This window comes from Boleophthalmus pectinirostris, unplaced genomic scaffold (assembly GCF_026225935.1).
Source record: "Boleophthalmus pectinirostris isolate CB_2022bp ecotype Guang Dong unplaced genomic scaffold, ASM2622593v1 HiC_scaffold_4, whole genome shotgun sequence".
In the NCBI taxonomy this organism is placed as follows: domain Eukaryota; kingdom Metazoa; phylum Chordata; class Actinopteri; order Gobiiformes; family Gobiidae; genus Boleophthalmus; species Boleophthalmus pectinirostris.
Window position 1 is genome coordinate 16,770,300 of NW_026571353.1, and position 18,110 is coordinate 16,788,409.

The following is an 18,110-nucleotide window of genomic DNA, read 5'->3' on the forward strand; positions in this document are numbered from 1 at the left end:
GAGTTTGTAATACATAGCCTATTAAATAATACGGTGAAAAGTCAGACTTTAATAGGCTTTCTAAGTTGATAGCGAAGTCTTTGGATTTACGTCAGTGGATATTGTACAGACTGTTCTATTGTTAGTTTGATTCTTTTCATATTATGCTGTACCTCGGTCCTTTTGAGTATTACAACATGGAAAATGTCTGAAACTCATCTGGGCTCCATAAAAACTAGTAGCATGAATATAACCATGTTCAGGATTTCTACCAGCAGGGGGCACTTGTCCAACAAGAAGACAGCTGGTCTGATCTTGCTCTGTGAAGTAGTGTCAGTATGACTGTAAAACTGCACAACTTTTTCCGTTTTTACCAAGATCTCATATGTTTTGTGTGTTAAATTAGATGTGATAACTTATGACATACATTTTGAAGTTAATGCCAAATGTCTTAATGTCACTTGCTCCTGGTTTGTGGTATAAATAGTGTGCTATTCTCTTACAACATTACTCTTACAATCCATGTAGGAGTAATGCAGCTATGTGTGAATTTCAAATTTAAGTGCCTGATAAAAATGTTTAATGTTCACTGATCTGAAGAAAAATAACATCTTACTTTGATGTTTGATGCAACAGTGTGTGTGTCTGTGAGAAGCAGCTTTGCAAAGCCCTTTTGAGGACTCAAAAGCCTTCTTCACTGCAGCATTGATTGTATGATTGTGGTCATATTTGCTCAAGCAGAAAACAGCATGAAAAAGCTCTGCCCCCACGTGTAAATGAGTTCCTGAAGCATCTTATCTAGCCCGACAACACACTGGACATCACCATTGAACAAAATGCTGTTTATTTTGTGTGATGTTGATTAGCAATTACCGGTTTATGTTGTATTTTTGTGTGTGTCTGATGCTGTGTGTGCGCGCACATCCATGCAGGGTGCTTGAACACTTCCTGTTCTTCATTATCTCCTCTTCAAACCAGCTCTTTACTCCACTTGTAGATGCAAATCAATAGGACATTTAGTGGAATCTGTATTGATTTCTTGTGGCGTTCACCTTTTTAATATGTCACAAAATTAGCTGTTTTACAAAGTGTAAACATAAATGCCACTTTTCTGAATGGTGTGCGCAAGCAAATAAGCTAGACAAATGTATTTGAGTAAACACCATATTGGTTTTCTCAATGTAGAGTTAACATAAAAGAGTGTAGGCTCTAGGTGAAGTTACAAGAAGAGGCATTCTCTGTCAAATGTAGATCATGATGCTCTGAGGGGCTGTATTTATTGACTTTCAATCTTTCTGTTAGTCTGTTATGTTCATGTGGCCAGAGTAAGCCCATGTACAGGGTTGAATGAATTATTAAAGATCCATTGTGCTTATGAGTGAACTGTGCAGATACTGTGTTTGAGTTGGACCAGTCTATGAATTATTAAAGTGGCAGCCTAGGACTAGTGGCAACAAGATTTTTGCAGATAATATTTGGACCACCTGCCTTTTATTTAATGCCTATAGTTAATATAAAGCCTTCTTAAATAACTGCTTTACTCTGTTCTTTCAGTGACCACCTTAAGAGATCCGACTTCACTTTCAGCAGGCACATTTTATATCTCTGATGATTTCCATTGGCTTTTACCTCCGGGACTTTCTCGTGCCTTTTTGATTTAGTGCTACTTATAAGCTCTTTGGAAGAGTAAGGGGCTATCTCTGCCCCCAGAGCATGGACAGTCTCTATGACGTCTGCAAACTGGCACAAGATTTGAACTACAAACTGAAAAAAGGAGTGGTTGATGGAAGAGTAGCTAGATTAATTGTGATAAAATAAAATTGAATTGCAGTTTGAATGGTCAAAGTTAGCAAATTGCTAACACAGCATTTAGATAATGTAACTTCATTGTTTAGTTTACATGCATAACCTCTCAAAACAAACTGAAATGCCTGGAATTTTCATCTTAGTTTATTTTTTCATGTTTGCCAAGTGAAAATAAAGAATCCAATCACAATACTAAAAATTTATGGTTCAATGGTTTATACCACAATTGTGTGTGCAATAAACTAAATATAGTATGTTGGTGGTACAAAAAATCCTTTTCTTGTAATAATTTCTTCTTATAATTATTGGTTCATGTGTTGTAATTTCCAGGAAAGAAAAATGAGTGGAAAGAGCAGTATTGGAATTTCAATAATGGTGTCTGCAAATATAAAATAAATGGCTGGAATGCAGGAGACAGTGGGGGAGTCTGGCTACAGAGGGAGAAGATGGTGCAGAGATAGAGATGTGGAGTTTTGGAGTGAGAGGCCCCAGAGTGATGCGGTGAGGATAATTAATGATGGGGGCTGATAGCACCTGCTGTTCCTGGTGCTGCGCTGTATTTACGGCGCAATGTTCTGAGGGGAACAGGATGTGTCCGCTCCACCGTCCACCGGACCATCCTCCTGGGGCTGATGAGATGGGAGCGAGGGACATTATAGCAGGGAACCACAAGTCAGCAATACATGTGGAATTTATGTGCTTTATATGCAGTGTTAACCCAGTCCATTGCCATCCACTGGGGAAGTCTGGACAGAGATGGAGGAGAGAAAAGGAGCTCCAAGAATGCTATAGGCCTTCCCTGCTCTTACTGTGTCACAGGGGCACACGCTCTGGTCCTCCTGGGAGTCCATATCAAAATACAACAGCAGAAACAATAGTCCATGGGCCATCCTCCACATTAATCCCACAGTCTGGGACCTGCTCATGGTGCTGTGAGAAGCCAGATAGATTTTTGGGTGACAAGTGGGAAATGCAGAGATTGATTCACGCGTGCAATAGTCCATTTGTAATCTTTTCCTCCAATTCTCTGGGCACTTACGTCTGGTTTGGTTCAGTTTTCCCTTTCCAGCTACCTCGTCTGTTGGCATTATGGTCGTGTGATTAGGTTTATTGGGGCCATTGTTCCAGGGGTGTGGTCAGCAGCTCCCTGGACAGAGTAGGTGCCTGGCTGTGGAGACCTCCGCTGGGGATAAAGGAAACCGGACTTGATAGACCACATCAATAGAAAGACATTTCCTTGTGCTGCGAGGTGGAACCAACTTGTGTAGGAGTTAAACCCCTTTCTTTCTTTTCATTCTTTTCAACTACTAAGCTGTTATATTATGTTCTCATTCATGCAAGTAAAGAAAGACTGAAGTCAAAGATTTAGGTTAAAGAGGTTTCCAATCGTGTTTGTCAGTGCCACTAGACATAACTGCTCCAAACATGCATATTTGTTCTGTTTTACAACATTTATCAGTGTTAGGCTGCCAAAGCTCAGATTCCAGCATTCCTTCATAACTCCCCATTGGACTTCTTCCAATAGGCCAGACATAGAAGCAGTGCTGTCTCCAGGCTCTGCAGCTGTCTCCTATACAGTGCTTGTTGTGACATTTTGTGCTCTAAAGAAGGCTTGCGATCCAGTGTGGCTATGGACGTGTGAAGAGCAGCACTAATACCAGGCTGCCTCGTAGTGATGCCCCTAAATCCCACTAATTCCATTGCGTCTTTTGTCAGAGATGGGATTCATAAGCCTGTCTTTGAAGGCTCAATTTTCCAGGAGTGTGTCCGGGGCTTAGCTGCAGCCTTCATGAAGCCAGGGCCACATATTCCATTTCTTGGATTGAGGGTTTTGGCTCCTACAAGTGGTCATCATCCAGCACTTGAGAAGATTATTGATAATTACTGATATTAAAAAGTCAGACAATTAACCTACAATAAAAGGTTTTTGTATCTGTTTTCTCATCACAAATATACCTGGATTTGTCTTTTCTTTCATTCACACTTGTTTAACACACAAACACTTCATATTTAGGATGAGTTTTTTTAGCTGAGTTTTAGAGGTAGGTGTTGACTTGAAAACTTGATAACTACTGCTTCATGACATCACAAGGTAGAACAAAGCATTCTAAGCTTTAGAGATGTAGACAAACAAATAAAAAAGGGTTTCTCAAACATGTGTGAATGAAACAAAACACAGTTCTTGGAGGTGCATGACTAAAAGCTGACTCTAAAAGAGTCAATTTTGTGTAATATAGGACTTTTAAAGCAATGTGGATACAATTGTGAGGCTACAGGGCTAGGCAAAAGATGCATTGTGATCCCATGACAATCAGTTGTGACTATCTGTTATTGTAGTCATATTCACTGTTTCTCTTATTGTCCAGGCTCTGAGTGAGTGACAGGGAGTTTAATCAATTACAGTGAAGTGTAAAGATTCAGGAGAATTATGACTATCTATCTATTTAAGGCTCCAGGAAAATTACAATTAAAATCTTTTTGTTATGTCTCCCACCCCTGGGCTATAATGTTATTTCAGTGTGTTTCATTGTTGTTTTCTTGATGAAAATAACAGAACTGACCGTAACGTAGATTGTGCTGGGGTCACAGCAGTGTGCAAGCCCAGAGCACATTGTTTTAGTTCCCCTATGACCCCTGTGGCCCTATTTCACCATGTTTTCCTTGCAATGCTGTATGTAGAGAGAAACTCCAAAACCTTTACTGTTGGCTGGAAAATTGAGCAGGAAGGAAGCACAAGCTGCAGTGCCTTTCCCCCGTGTCGAGGTTTGTTTATCTGTGTTTGCTTCTTGTAAGTTAAGATTTATTTATATGAGCCTGTACTGGGGTACTTATGTCATGCCTGTGTTTACAAAAATGTGGGCCAGAAAGACTCTAGCTCCTCTGGGGGCTCGTGTCCTGTGGGAGGATTCTGATTTGGCTTCGTTAATGCGGCATGCAGACAGGTGGTGAGTGACAGGCAGTCACAGATAGATTCTGTAATGAAGAACTGTGGCCCACCCCCCAATGTTCGCTCCCTCAAATGATCATTAGATTTATATATTTAAACAGGGATGTTGTGGCTAATGAAGTTAGCACACTGTTGTGTTAATTTGATAGCTATATTGTCTATGTTTAATGCTTGGTAAAATTGCTAACTCTAACCTTAAACAAGACCTGTTATGCAAAAGTGAGAGCTTTAATCCATGCTATAATATATAATATATAATAATTTCCTTTCATCATCATCTCACTCTTAAGTTGTGTGCTGAGTGATCATTGTCGTCATGCATTTCAGTCACCATTGTTCTGAAATTTCCTCTTTTTACCTATCCCCTATATATACCAACTGATCTGTGCTTACATAGCGCTTATTTTTATTTTATTTTCTATTTTCAGAAAACTGTGATATATGGGAATCTGATGCATCGATTTCATACTAGGTTTTAACTAAATACCAGAAAAAATATAACTTCCTAAAAATACAAAAATATAACTGCGCATCATCCTGTCCGTGTGATGATTGTGCCTCGAGGTTCTGAGTTCGTATCTCCTCCTCTTGTCTCTGTCTTGATTTATATTCACACTGGGGTCAAAGGTCATATTAGAGAGCATACTGTTGAGCACCTGAAGAGTGCTCTGTTACACTGTGAAATTACAAGCATCAGCAGCCCCTAAGCTGTTTAAATAAGCCCCGTAACGCTGAGCACAGCTTTACCAGGCACTGCACAATGTCTACACATGTGATATGCCATTATTTCTGCAAGTGCCTGCTTTTATAGCTGTTTAAATGCCTTTTGTCCCCTCACCACCTGTTTGCATGTTCTGCATCATGAAATTATGCTTGGTGAAATGCTTTAATGCAGTGTTTGCTACTTTGTTTACGGCAATAAAAGTGATCGGGACATTGCCCAGCTGTTTGGATGAGGAGTGTAAAATAAATAGATAATTAATTATTGAAAGCAAAGACCTTACTTGTGTAATCCCTGAGGTGTGAAATTACCTAATATCTAGTGTATCACATAGGGAAAAAACTAATCTAATTGTGTTTTTTCTGACAAGTTTTGTGATCAGATTAGATTACATTAATTGTTTAAAAAGTAGAATTATGTTCAGAGTGCACAGTGTAAACAACTCTAGGAGCACTGGCATTTTAGAGGAGACTGAAATATGGACTGATAAACTAGGGATGCACCAATTCAGCCTTTGCAGTTCTGAAACTGATTCCAGTACAACACCTGTAAGTTTCTGCTAATACCTGATATCAACCAAGATTGAAAACAGCATTTAATTATTTTACACGAAAATAAAATAAGACAGAATTGATCCTAATGTGTTATGTAGCTATTATTTAGCTCCCAAGTACAGAGTACAAACAATCAAGTACAGAATATAAATAAAAATACTAATATTATGATACTTTCTGAGACATCTACAACCAGTAAAGTCTTCAGTTACATCAATTTATATATGTCAGGATATCATCTGAAACGATATTTGCAACCTGTCAATTATTCAGTATTGGTGCATTCCTTTGATAAACTCATATAAGAATCTCATGAATTTCAGGACAGGTTTGTAGTAGTCTAAACTACGACAAGTACAAGTTTGTTTCCTAAAAATACAGGACATTTTGTTTGCGGAGGACATTCTATTATCTAAATAATACTGCCTTTGTAATTTTATACCTGTGCCAACTCAAATTGTTATCTTGATTTAATTGTGATACATTGTACAGATCTATTATCAGGCTTATGTTTTCCTATTATCCAACCTCATGTATGTCATCTGTCCTGTTTATGTCTATGGCCAGCCTCAGTGCCTGGTGTAACACTACCTAACTGTGTTGGCTCCTGCAGTAGTAGCCCATTAGGTCCAGTCTAACTCTGCACTGGCTTGTGTCATAATGAATGATCCTTTTACTTTTCCGAGACTGACTGCTTCTTGTTTGGTGATGCTGGCCAATCGCTGTTTTTCTACATTGCCTATGGGACATTGTTGTAATATAACTATGTAGTCTGGCATTTTAACAGGTAATCTTCTTCACTGTGAATGTCATTGTACATAGTAGCATATGTCCATCAGCTCTATGCAGCCTCCCATGTGCAGCCTTTAACAGGCTTTAAGAAAGAATTACGATGGATGCTCACAAAATGACTTACCTGGAGGGTCTAGGTTGTATTGTCTGCTCAACATCTGGCACTTTTATTTATGCTGCAGTTTGTGGATACTCATGCAGCCCATGTAAATTCAGAATGTGGGAGATTATTCAGATAGTTTGTTAGAAGCTGTTGTCATGCATTCCAAGAGAGAGGAGCTTGGTGATATAGCAATAAATAAATCACAAAAATGTTTTCCTCCACATTGAACAATCTAAATGTTTTGTCAGTTTTTATTATTATTATTATTATTATTATTATTATTATTATTATTATTATTATTATTATTATTATTATTATTGTCAAAACTAAATGAAAAATATGGACATAAACAGCATTTATCACAATAATAATCCATATTCTTTCCCCCAAATCCAGGCTTCACATTTTATTGACAGTGGATTGGCAGTAGACCACCAGATAAAAAAACAAAAAACAAAACAAAAAAAACAACCTTGTATATCATTGACGATTAGAAATGACTGAATCTCAAGCTCTGGTCACATTCAATTAACTGTAAACCCTTACCTAAGAGAATAGCTCCATTCCTATGAGAGGTGGTGCTGTATGGTGTGGTTGTATCCTGGGCCTTGTAGTGTGGATGCTGCTGAGGCCTGAGGCAGAGCAGGTGCAGCTGCTGTGATGGTGGGTCTGTGACGCACACACACGGACACACCTCGAGGAGAGGCTGGCTGCAGCACTTTCTTAATAATGCCACTGCACAAAATAATGCTGAATATCTTATGGGAGTGGGTACACAGTATGTTTTCTTTTGCCTAAGTGGTGATTTGATCTGGTAAATATTGATTTTAAAATGTTCTTATTTGTATATACTCTGTTATGAATTGGGATGTACCAAGATTTTGTTTTGTTTTGTTCTGATACTGATGTCGATACTTTGGCTTTAAGTACCAATACCCAATATTGACCAGTATTTGGGGGGGAGACTGAAAATATAATTTATTTCCTTTAAACACAAACAATTTGAGGAAAAAATTATTTAAATTTGTTTTGTAACTGCAGAACATCTTTCTAAAAATTCAAGTTTAATATTATGAGACATTTTAGGCCTACAATGGCCAGTAAATCTTCTTATTACACCAATCTATAGCCTAAAATGGGTTATTGGCTGAATAGATATCTTGGAAGCTGATAGCTGATCCACCAAATGTTTCAGTTTCACCACCGATACCAATATCATATCAGTGTATCCCTATTTATGATTCTGTATTATATTATGACAGCTTTTGAGAGCAATAATAAGGTCAAGTAAGAATTTCACTTTCACAATCAAATGTTTTATCAGAATTATTAGTATTATTAGTATTATTATTATTTTGTGCAAGAAGAGAAATGTTCTGTCTATGAAACCAGTTTCCGATGAGAATGAGAGACAAACGCAAAGGCTATGGCTGAGCTGTCAGTCATCTGATGTCTGACTGAAAGAGCCTTTGAGAATACTTGGCTTTCATGTGTGAGTGCTAATTGAAATGGGACTGGTGAATAACTGGTCACATTGAAAGTGTTCACTAGTGTGTTATTCTTATCTTTTCCTGTACATCTGACACATGTTCCCTTTGAGTGGAGTTTATCGTGGTGTGAGTGCTCTAGCAGACAAACAGATGGACTGGCAGGCTGACAGATAATGGAGATGCAAGTGTGACTCTGACACCCTTTGACTGCTATGGCACCCTCTCACCCCCCTCATATATAAGAGCCTCATTTAATTCCCTGTCCTTGTCTATGACGGAAACTGTCTCCCTCAAGCAGGAACTGCTCATCTCCGGAAATGTATGTGAAACAATGGGTCCTCAGTCTCTACCTTTCATTCAATATGAATTTGGAGCCATTTTCTCATTAGCCATTGATACCCACACTGTTGACTCAATCAGCATGCATCTTTAAGTGGTTTCCTGTTTGGAAAATTAGCATCAGATGATCTTGTTTGAGAGGCTGTGTGCGATGGAGAATCCCTGTGGATTTGAGAGGATCTACATCTGAATTTTAGAAAAGGGAAGTAAGAATCCTGATTAGAATATGGCTTGAGGTAATTAAGTCAGATGTTTTTTTCTGTTTCTAACTGGTCCTGTGTAATCTCATTACAGATGGCGTTTTCTAGTTCCTTTCAAATGAAAATGTAACTAGTCCCCAGTGGTAGGGTGAAGATATTTAGTCCTAAATGATACTCCTCCCATTCACTCGCCCCACCTTCTTTTACTGTGATCCCCTTAGAGCTGCACTTTGAACCTGCCAACAGATGTGCTGTCTCTTAAATTTTAAGTAATGAAGGCTTTGATATAGATTTAGACAGTTCAAAACAAAAGACAAGGTTCCTAAAGGTAATATGGATGTTTAGAAAGAGACGTAAACCGAAAAAGATCAAATAAAATTATTTTTTCATGAAGCTGTTATTTTAAAAAAGGCATTTTTTAATGCAATTTTTTATTTGTTAATATGCAAATATACAAGGAACACTCTAGGAAATGACAGCCTCATTATTTGGCAGTAATACTGAGGACCATTTCTATCTGTGCCTCTTGTCCCAGTCTCTATTGTGCATTCTGTGTTTTCTAACTTCTCTCAAAGTTCTCAGACTCTGGAGAACTTCTTGGGGCTGACAGCAGCTTTTGTTTCTGCTTGTTGAATATCTGAGTAGCTCTTGTCGTGGCAGCTGATTGGAAAGATCAAGAGCTGCGTTTCAAACTCCAGTCTCTTTGTGCATGAGAACTTAAGGGCCAAAACTGCAAATCTAGCACTTCTGTCTATCCTCCAAGATGACGCTCATATTAGCGCCTCCTCTATTCTATCTCACATCTTTTCTCTCAGTGTGAATTCAGCCCCTATCTAGCTCTGCATATCCACTGTATCCATCTTTTGTGTGTGCATCTCATAGCAGGAAACAGCCCTTGGCAATGAATTGGCCCATTTCTCATCTTTCATTTGGGAAAGTTGAAGCAGGTATAGAGAAGAAAACAGAGGGACTTTCAAGTCCAGCACTTTGATAAGAATAGCCCAACTCCCTCTTGGAGCAAAATAATATTGTAGTCAATAAATTCATCAGTGTATGTACAAGCACCTTACATGGACTTGTCAGAAAATTAAATAAAACCAGCAGTTAACATTTAACTGTGTCAGACATTTCTGAGCCTAGAGAAATATTCCGATTATAGTGTGAATGTGTAAATCCATAAAAGCAGAAAATTTGATATCCATGGAGCATAAAATTAATTCTGAGACCCTTCAGAAAGGTCAAAGGATATTTTCAAACTAAACCCACGATTAGCCTCTTGTTTAACATATAATGGTAATGCTTGGAAAGAAGTTAGCCAGTGTGGAATTGCTATGTCCAGTCACACTTTAATCCAGCTTTGAAGTCTAAAGTCTTTTGTGACCTACTAAAAATTACTCAGGAATCATCAGGGTTTTACAATACTGCACTGTTCAAAAATAAGACTGCACAATAACAGGATAACTTATTATGGGCACTAATAACAGTTTGTACTTTTCATTTATAATTCTGTTGCTTCATCATCAAGGCAGAAAAGGTTCTGTTCACAAAAACTGTCAGGTTGAAATTGATTAATAAACCACTTCCTAAGCCTAACAACTGTTAGGCTTATATTTCATATGGAAGAATACCTAAGAATTATTTTGACACAGTTGAGGTTATTGCCTTACACTACTTTTTAATTTATTTATTTGTTTATTGTTTATTGTTTATTAAAACATTAAAATGTGGTAATCTGAAGTTGGTATGATTTATAGCCTAGACGAAGCCTCTGCTTGAACTTCCTGTTGTAGATGACATTTGGAGGCCTCTTGACCATTCACATTGCTGTTTTAAATTGTTAATTGCTATGGCAACCGTGCTGTTTTAATCACTCTGAAACCCACGGATAGTACAGTAGATACATTTTTGAGCTGACCATTTTTGCTGCTGCAGCAGTTCAAAATGGCCCATCCCATTTCCCCTCCAGTTTTGGCAGAGGAAGATTAGGGAAAGAAGCCAATTACAGTTATATCTCTGTCCTGCACGAGACATCCCAGCGTCTGCAGCCATCTACTCAGTCAAAGGAGGCCCTCTCCTCCTGAGCAGCCCAATTTGTCAAGATCACTCATTCAGATTGCTGCCATTTGGGCGGGGGCGCTGTCTAGGGCCTTTAGTGAGAAATGATTATGGCAAGATGAATGAAAAGCCAAAATGCAGATGATCCCTAATCTCTTTGGAGAAGTGCTACCTCCACTCGCCTTTCTTTATCTTTCGATCCCATTTCCTCTGTGCTCAAGGTCTTTGAGATGTCCCATTGACCTCTCCATTTTTCTTCCTTGATTCTTGCTCACTTCATCATTGCCCTGGTTTCTTATTCTATAACCCAATATACTTGCTATCTGAACAGTAGCTAATTAATTGACTTGACCAGTTAGTAGCAGGACTGAAAGTAGAGATGGGTATTTTTATCCATCTCTACTTTGAATGGTATGGTTTCCTATACAAAAAAATACAAATAATAAGAGCTATGGACAAAGACAGAGCAAACTAGATAAACCTCATGTGCAAATTTAATTTCATGAATGGCTGTACTGTATATTTGTCGACTAAATACAGTAACCAAAAATAATTGTGATCTACAAACAACTAGACAATACAATATACTGTCCGAGGGGGTCCTCTTTGTGCTAGTCCTAAATCAGTAGCCTAAATGAAAATATGGATTTGAGGTAGGGCATCTTGTGTAAAACCTATATACCACCTCCATATGCAAATCACTGCACACGTGGAAGCATAAGATTTGCAGAGTGCATATTATATGTTTCCTAATATATCATACAGACCTCATTCTCCAAGCACTAACTGCTAGCCTTTTTAATATGTGGGCGACACCACATGACCCCTTGTAAATATGTAGGCTAATCTAGGCTTTCATTAGTTTGTGTACATGAATATTGCATGACTCATTCTCGTGCTCCAACCCAGATTACTTCTCACATTTTACCCCCATTGCTTAATTGAAACCCATTATAAGTGGCTGCAACCAGGAGTGCATAAAAAAAAGCTCTGATCTTTCCGACCCAAGCGTACTACTCTGCTGTCAAAGCCAAACCCTGCTTTTCAAATGGACACCAATCAAAAGCTCTTCAGAGAGCGCGCCCGAGTGTTGGGGAAATGAGGTTAAGTGTGCTGACTGACCGACCTTCAATATTGCACCACCCCACCATATCAGAGTCTGACAGGCCGTGAGAGTGTGGAGAGAGGAGGGCTCTCGTTGGAGGGGCCACTTGTAATTGGACTGGGAAAGCAGAAAGTAGATGAAGCATTCAAGGCTTGGACCTGTCTGATTTCACCGCACGATGGGCAAAAGATGACAGCTTTACCTTTCAACTTTTTTTTTCACTTTATATTGAACTGGTTATGTACATTTGCAGTATAAGTTGTAATGTTGTATTACTGTTGTCATGATGCTAAAAGATCAAATTGAATGTCAATACTAGGGAAAGGGCTTGCTCAAAACTGATTTCAATACTGCAGTGATCTTAAATATTACCATGTCCTCTTGTAACTTGTTTCTATGAAGATTTGAATAATTTTAAAACTATGTAGGAAAGATTCAACTCCTAGTATGTTATTTCAGTATTCATACGTTCTCCAATGTTAAGTCAGTATCCTACATTTATTATAACTCTTCATGAAAGTGAAAGTATTTTACACACCCACGTTCACACAAGCATTCATACTCAATTCTATTAGTATTTAACCAGTATATCAGTAATTCTGTGTTTTTAATAGTTTATGTACAAATATTCCATTCACTCCTGAATACCACTGGACCAGTGTTTGAGACTGTCTGCTGCAGTTGAAGCAGTGGCATGTTTGAAGTTTTTGCCTTGTATTTTTTCCTTGCTGCTTGTTCAGATCTTCAGAAGAATGTCTATGGGGTCCTATTTTAAACAAGCTCGTCGCATTTCTATCTGATCTGGTGTTGTGACTGGGGGGTGTGGGGGATGAGCCACGCGTGCCAAGAAGAACAGGGGCTTCTGTGTTGCCCCCGGATACGCTTCCCTCTATCAAAAAGCTAATTTTATGCAACCCTCATCATGGCATTGGTGCAGAGAAAGAGACAGATCTTATCTCCAGGACGGTGGTGAAATAAGAGGAGGAAATTGAGAGGAAAATCTTGCTTTACATGAAAGAAAAGTGGTAAATCGTCATGGGGCCATGTTCTTCCATCCGCGTTTTCCATTTATGCCTCTTTCCGATGAGTTTATCCTGCTGTCAGCTCACTGTGTTTCATGTCTTATCTACCAGTGGTGCAAGTGAAAATTAAGTGCAGACTTTTCAAATACACCAGAGTTAAATAATGAACTTTGAGAGTGCTGTGGTAAGGGATTTCCTTCTACAGTTTTGAAATCAAATGTTAAATTGTAATGCTCCATCGTAAATATATCAAGGACACTTGAGAATATATGTAAATACTGTTTTTAATAACCAAGTCATTTTACATATTGCAAATTCACCAGACATGCCAGATGTAAACAGTTGTGTTTAAGACATTAAGAATCTTCATCAAGACTTCTACACTAACTCCTCCTTATATCCTCTTCATCATAACACAGAACATCTGCAGTAGGAGTTTTATAGTTTGTTGAAATGGTTACACATCATGAACACATAAAAAAACATATTTTCCTTGCTTGCTTGCCTCTCTTTGCCTTCCCCTCTCTGTAGTGGCTCCACACGACACTAAAGTGTTGGCAGGTTGGTAGTAACGCCTCAGGAATGGAAATGAGATGCATGGTGGCACTGTGTCAGAGAGCAACAGATTGGACATTAGCCTGAATGGTCCAGCAAATGTTTGCAGATTTTTTTATTCAAATTAGTGAAGAATATTGGCTTCGAAACCAAAGGGGCTACAGGGGCTCTGCAGTGGGCACCTGCTCTGGTAACCTCACATGATTTGTTGTATTGGTTGATTACACTAGTTGCGGCAAGGAGGAGATTGTAATAAGGGGTTCTGATTTGACTGCATGTCATCCAAATGAGCACCTGTGTATTTTGTCAACACTGGTTGTGCTTAAACTCACTTTGTTGTGCTTGGTCCAGAAAACCTGTTTTCTACTTTTACCCCTGAGAAAAATAAATCTAAACTTGGGCCAAGAAAGGGCTCCTCCAATCTAAGTTAGACAGGATTATTTATGGTTCATGTGCTTGTCGTTGGTGTTTGACTTATTGCAGGGTCACGGGATGTGGGTGGATTTAGGTGGTACTTTATCACTCTTACAGCATTCTTAATCAAGTCACGTCCCACCCTGTCACTGTGCGGGTCACCTCCTGTATCCGCATCTGTATCACACTCCTTCTATAGAATGGACTGTATACATGTTGCCCCCATTTGTGTCCACTGCACACTCCCATTAACTACAAACCCAATAGCCTCACTGCTGTGTCACTATAACTGTAGAATCACAAAACACTGCACAGTATAGAACTTATCAGAAATCCTTGTTATTCTCCCATGCCCAAGTCCACTTAAGCACTGTAAGTTATGTGTGTACAATAAGAGCTGTTATTTTCCTTAGCAAAGCCCCCTGTCCTTGGTTTGTTTGCTCGCTCCAGCAGAGAATGCACCGGTTTTAACCTTAGTTTCCAAAGCCATGACTGATGGGATTCACAAACCTCTTCCTCCCTGTTCCACTTCTGGGCCATGATAAATGTTTGTATAGATATTTACCTTGTCCTGTGCATTTCAGCCTTGCTCTTGACTTTGACCTACGCTTGGCTGCTCTGTGTATCTTTGTCTCCACAGTTGTCCTTGTAGCATTTAGCCGCCAATGCGCAAGTCTAACTGCAGTTCCTCGTCTCCTGACTAACTCTCTGCTGACTAGATATCATGTCAGTGGGGTATTAAATCTTTTATGCAAGTGGTTGTAGGAGATTGCCTTCTACATGTACTGTTTAAATATTTAGGCTTGCCTGAATGGGGCATTTGACATTGCTAGGTGCTGCGGGAGTTGGTTCACAGTGTGGGAACATGAGTGAGTGCCAGCTGTCTTTTTAATAGTGACTGGGACTACAACTGGTGGTGGACTCAATCTAGTGTTAGGTTATATTTAGCCTTGTCCTTCCTGTTCACAAACCCTTACATCCCTAATTGAGGTCATTTTCCCCTTTGAAGGTTGGGGATGCTTTTTACACATTACAGTCAGATAATAATGGGAATGTTGTGTATTATTCCTTTGTTTGGATCTGTTGTAGTGAAACATTTAGTATGCTATTTCTTCCTTTAGGCTTATTCCCTGCAGCGAATCATCTGCCTCTTGGTGTTCATTAAATGGCATATTGATTTGGCAAAACATATTTTTGTGAAGTCTTTTATATGGCTTGCTTCCATTTGTAGTTATGATCTGTTTATTATATTTGCTTTTATTTTGCAGTATGTGTGTGCCTGTGCCTCCATTATCCTCTGACGTGCTTCTATTGCTGCACCCGATCAATAGCGGTAGTTGCCGTGCTGTCTTCCTCTCATGATGCAGTCCCTCTTCAGAAGCAGGGAGTGCGTTGTGATAGCTGAAGCATGTCTTTAAAAAGGGGCCCGTGGGACTCCCTCAGTAGACACCTGGTCCAACCACAGACAGTTTTACACCGCTGGCTCGCACACTCTCTATTGTTCTGTGAAGCTACAATAGACTTCCACTCTCCTCTTCCTCTGCAGTCCTCCTGAGGTTAGCATGAAGTGAATATACTGGAACTTTCCTTATACCCTACCAGAGCTAAGGTTTAACACAGCTGTGAGAAAATGCAGTCAACTTGAAGCGCTTGAAGATTTAGATTTTACTTATACCTTACATTAAAGATGTTATTGCTTTACCTGGAATGTTCCATGGCATGACATTAAACATATCCATCTAGGATTTATTTATTACGGGTGTTTCTATTGCTAAAAAATTCCGTAATTCTTTCTGTAAAGATCAGGTGGCGGACCCTCCACTAAAAATGTGACGGAGTGCACCTTTAAAAGTCCAGGATAAAATTATAGCAACTGGTTAGTACTCACATCTCCCAATGTTTTGTACCATTTTGAGCCTGTGACTTAGAGTTTAGGTCTGTATTTTTTTGACTATTTAGGTCACAGTATAATCTTAAAAACTTAAAATCACATCAGTTTTAGAAGTATAGGTTATTTTAGTGCATTCTAGCCTTTTAACATACACCTAACATTCATACTAGAAAAAATTTGATCTATAGGCACAAAGAAAGTGGAATCTATAGTAACTGTTCTGTCTTATCAATTATCATGAATAGTCATCAGATCATGATACTTCTTCTCACATTCATCATGCACAAAAATGTGATATCTAGACATTTCTAAATGGAGTCTTTATGTGTGTCTCGTTTTTGTAATTTAGTATTTCTTGTTTCTTTCTTGTTTTAAGGCTGTCTTAAAGGCAGAGTTCTGCTCCACCCTTGGAGTTTGCACATCCTTAGTCATTCTTGTATAGCAAAGACAATACAGCATCATGTCACACCAAAACAACTGCAGTCTGCAACAGGGGAGATAAAGAGAAACAAGGCGAAGTCTGTCCAGCTGGAGTCAGCCCCGCTCTGGTCAGTGGAGGAAGACCAAAGACAGTGAAAAGCCGGTCTGACTGGGCCTGTCTGCTCCATTGGCCTATTGGCTGACCTACAAACGGACACAGGGGATTGATCAGAGGAGAAGAAGACCTCCTCTGGAAGAGCCTGCAGGCACAAGGAACCTTCTGCTCTACTCTCTAATGTGTTTCTAAAGGATGAAAGAGAAGAGGCTATTGATGCAATCTTTCATTGAGTTTAGCAACACCACATGAAGTGGTACTGTACATGCTGGCTTGTCTTTGTCTCATACAGAAGATGTATACAGTGTTCAAAGTTCTTGGACTTGACCTATTATGTACTGATAAAAGTGAAGATGTTTCTGTGGAAAATAAGAGTTGTGAACGTTGTTGACGTCCTGCTGGGATGTCATTCTCATTGCCTGTCTCTATTCTTTACTGTATTGTGAGCTGTTTTCTCAATGTGGTTATTTGTTTGTGCTTGTATCTGTTTGTTATGTGTCCAATTGTTAGGAATGTCTCTGCTTTTGATTAGCAGGACAGCACAAAAGAATTTCTGTTTGAGAAACGGGAGGGGCAAAGCCGAGCTCTGGCTTTGATTCCGAGGACCAGAGCATGTCGGACCATGGAGCTGGAACAGGATCACTCAGAGGGGACTTGTTGTTCACACACATTTATCTTTTCATTTGTGCAGTTTGATTTCACAGAGACCACCCAATTAACTTTATATCCCTGAGCTATCATTCAGATGTACTCACACAAACAGAGGATGTGTTGTGTGTAGTTTGGGGAACCTTGCTGGGTGGATCAAAGTGGGATAAGTGGTTAAGGTATGAAAGAGGCCCTATAGGCCCTGTTATGGCTCAATGGTTTAGCCATAATCCGATTGAGCTAGCCGGAGAGGCAGCATCAGGTCCACACAGTAAGACAGGCCGTTTGTACACACCTGCCACTCCAATGCATTTCAGTATTGGAGCTGAATACTGACGTAATTAAAATGTCTAAAATCTGACTGAACATCAAGGACGGTTTGCATAAGTACCAATTATTATCTTCATTAGTTTTTCCCTGTTTTGCCACTTGGGAGCTACAGATAAACTAAATACAATCTTAGCCATCCCACTGCAATGTAATTTTATGCCCTCACACCTGCTGTCTGGTCAGTACACCTGGTTAATTTTGCAAACATACTCTGTCAGTTTAACATTGGGGATAAATACATGAAAAAGCACACATTTTACTTTGACAGCAACAAGTAGAATTTCAAAAGGGTAATGACTAAATGCCATAGCGAGACTAAACTGAAATGGTGAAAAGAGCAAGAATTTATAATTTTGAAGGCAAAACAGAGGTGAAAAACTGAGAAGCAGAAGCAATCCTTTAAAGCAATCTACAGCTGCCTATCCAACCTTGAAGAAGTGCACAATAGGCCCAGCGTTTTCCTGGGCATTAGCAGTCCTGTGTGGGATGCTGTATAATCTACCTGCCAGATTAAGATGACATGGTCATTGTCTAGAAAAGAGAATTGAATTATGGTGTGTGAAGGGGCTTTAAACTAGATTATGGGAAAGAACTCATGCAGCATGCATGTGATGTGTGAAGTCA

General features: G+C 39.2%; 1 protein-coding gene across 3 annotated transcripts in view; it reads left to right on the plus strand.

Moving 5' to 3' along the window:
* Positions 1 to 18,110, plus strand: part of LOC110169789 (tetratricopeptide repeat protein 28) — a 127,258-nt gene that overhangs the window by 34,472 nt on the left and 74,676 nt on the right. The window lies entirely within an intron of this gene.